This window comes from Gekko japonicus, unplaced genomic scaffold (assembly GCF_001447785.1).
Source record: "Gekko japonicus isolate JY-2015 unplaced genomic scaffold, Gekko_japonicus_V1.1 scaffold914, whole genome shotgun sequence".
In the NCBI taxonomy this organism is placed as follows: domain Eukaryota; kingdom Metazoa; phylum Chordata; class Lepidosauria; order Squamata; family Gekkonidae; genus Gekko; species Gekko japonicus.
In genome coordinates, this window is record NW_015160240.1 from 310,236 (window position 1) to 313,070 (window position 2,835).

Genomic DNA, 2,835 nt, shown 5'->3' on the forward strand with positions numbered 1-2,835 from the left:
GGGGTGGGGGGTGGGGGTAGTTGTGAATTTCCTGCATTGTGCAGGGGGTTGGATTAGATGACCCCGGAGGTCGCTTCCAACTCTATGATTCTATGACTGCAGAGTGGGAATTTGAACCTGGGTCTTCCAGATCTTAGTCTGACGCTGTAACCACTGCTCCACAATGGCTCTGGAATGGCTGGCTGTTAAATGGTCCTAGTCACACCCTCCTGGATCCTCAAAGATGACAGAATTCAAGGAGCAAGTGGCATTCCCTTCAACAGGCCATGTGGCATCAGGGGTTGGCATCACGGGGAAACTGCCAAGGCCCAAGGCCCAGTAGGGGCACCACTGTCACTGGCCTCGGGTGATACCCCTCTCCTTTCATTAGGAGATGGGGAGACATGGTAGAGCGGAGGGGGGTCCCCAAGCTTTTTGCCCCAGAGGGTACCTTTGGCATTCTGACTCAGGAAGTTGGGCAAAGCAACAAAACGGCTGCCATGGGGGGGGGGAGCCAACAGAAAATTTCAAGAGCAAATGCACAGCTCTCATAGTCAAGTATAAGTTTATTGTCTTAGCCACAGGTGATAACATAATACATCAGACTATAAAATGGTAATGTAGACAATAAAAAAATATCAGTATACTCCTATACTCCATCTAATTTGCATTAAATACTAGTCATTCTGATTTTCCTTGTTGCTAAGGCAAATAATGCCATTCTGCTAGAGACATAGTGGTCAAGGTCCAAGAGTAAAAATTTGTACAGATCCAGATCGGAGAGTCCATTACGCTGTGGAATAATAGGGATGATGTACTTTAGCCTAAGGCCTTCATGCCACGGGCATCTCAGATTATAATGTACAATATCATCAACTTCCCACATATCACAAAGACAAAGTCCGGGGGGGGGGGCGGGGGAAGTACCAAAGAAACATCCGGTCCTGTTCACTGAGGGCACGGATTGAAATCTTAAAAGCTGTAAAAGCCGATCTTAATTCCAGGCTGGTGAACTTCTCTAAATACAGGGACTGACAGTGATCCCTTTTAAAAAGCTTGAATAAGGGTGCCGTAAGACAACGTGCCATCACACCCTGATCCATAAGCCCATCCTTTTTGAACACCCATTCCTTCAGTTCCCGTGCTTGGGTTTTATTCCTTAATAGAACATCAGGAATTGAACATTTCAATTCTCCAAACATTTCAGACAGAACCTCTTGCTTAACAGGGTGCCTTTTCATCTGCGCAGCCGTCCAGAAGCCCTGCTGGGCAAAAGCCCCACCTGGCCCCCTGCCCACTTTCTAATAGTCGTTGGTGGGCCCCAGGGCGTGGCACCCACGGGCACCGTGTTGGGGACTCCTGTTGTAGAACTTCTAGGCACCTTACTCCCACTCCTGGACCCCTCTGGCCCTGTGCACATCTATGTGCTGTTGCTATCTGGGTGCCCGCCATCTTTGGGCAAGCAAGCGCTGAAAGGAACATGGAGGAAGAGCCGCTAACCCGGATCTCCGAATCTTCTCCCTCTGGGCAGCAGTGCCCAAGGAGCAAAGAAGAAAAGGGCAAAAAGTGGACAGTGGATGGGCTATGGGCCCATCAAGGACATCTCGCTGCATCCCCACCCAACTTCCACTGGCACTGGTCTTGTGGGAAACATCTCCTTTCTGCGGGAGAGGTGAAGATTTATTTTATAAGTGCATTCCTGTGGCGACCTCTTATTTAGGGAGGACTGGTTTTCCCTTTAACTGTGCTCTTTGCTTTATTAAAATGGGTAGATTCTCCAAACTATACAAATTACTATGTTCAATTAAAGACGTAGGCTGGTTGAAAAGTCAAAACCAATGGCAGTTAGATAGTGCACAGCCATTATCTGAAAAAACTTGGCAATCAATTTGGACCCTACCTAATAACGTCTCTCCAATATTCAGTATTAGATTTAATACATTTAAAATACTACATAGATGGTACTTAACACCATCACGACTTCATAAAATACAACCAACCATTCCCTCGACATGCTGGAAACAATGTGGACAATCGGGAGATTTCTCACACTGTTGGTGGCATTGTCCATCAATTCGAAATTTTTGGGACCAAATTCTAGTACAGATAGGGGAAATTACTACTATTTACTTACCTGCTTCAATAGAATCAATTGTATTAGAATTAGGATTAATAGACCTAGAGCCCAAAAGCATGCAAATGCAAATAGCAATAATGATTGCGGTTGCCAGGATTTCAATAGCACAATTTTGGAAAGCTAAAGATGCCCCTTCACTTTATTGTTGGCAAAATAAGCTATGGGAATGTTTTGTGCATAGCAAAATTTCAAAAAATATCCATGGAGAAAACACAGAACGTAAACAAGAAATATTTCAGGCAACTTGGTTTCCGATTATTTCCTATTTAACAAAAAGTGGTATTGTACCCAAGAACTTACATTATGCAGACTTATTGTATTTTTGAAATTATTGTGTTTTGTTATCTGTTATATTTAGATGAAGTTTCTCTAACATTTAATTCTGTTTATATGGCAGTTCCAGAACGATATTTATTATGTTACATTGTTTGTATGAGTTGTTTGTTGGTTTGTTTGTTTTTCTTTTTAATAAAATAAAAATTATAAATTAAAAAAAAATGGGTAGATTCGGCTGCCACCAGGAATTTAAGGATTTCCAAACCTTCTCTCTGTTCTTCTTTCTGGTAAAGTAACCCAGGGTCTAGGCTTTTCAGGGATCTATGTGGTCCTGAGGAATGATTGAATTCAATTCTGGGATATATTTAAATAAAATAGGATTTATTGAAAGAGGAACAAAATAAGAGGTTGGTTATTCTGTAACTGTTTAGGATGAAGGGACT

The 2,835-nt window shown here is 42.9% G+C and overlaps 1 protein-coding gene across 1 annotated transcript in view; it reads left to right on the forward strand.

Moving 5' to 3' along the window:
* The window catches only part of FBN3 (fibrillin 3), a 248,900-nt gene that overhangs the window by 215,747 nt on the left and 30,318 nt on the right, over window positions 1-2,835 (forward strand). The gene's annotated exons all lie outside the window — the stretch shown is intronic.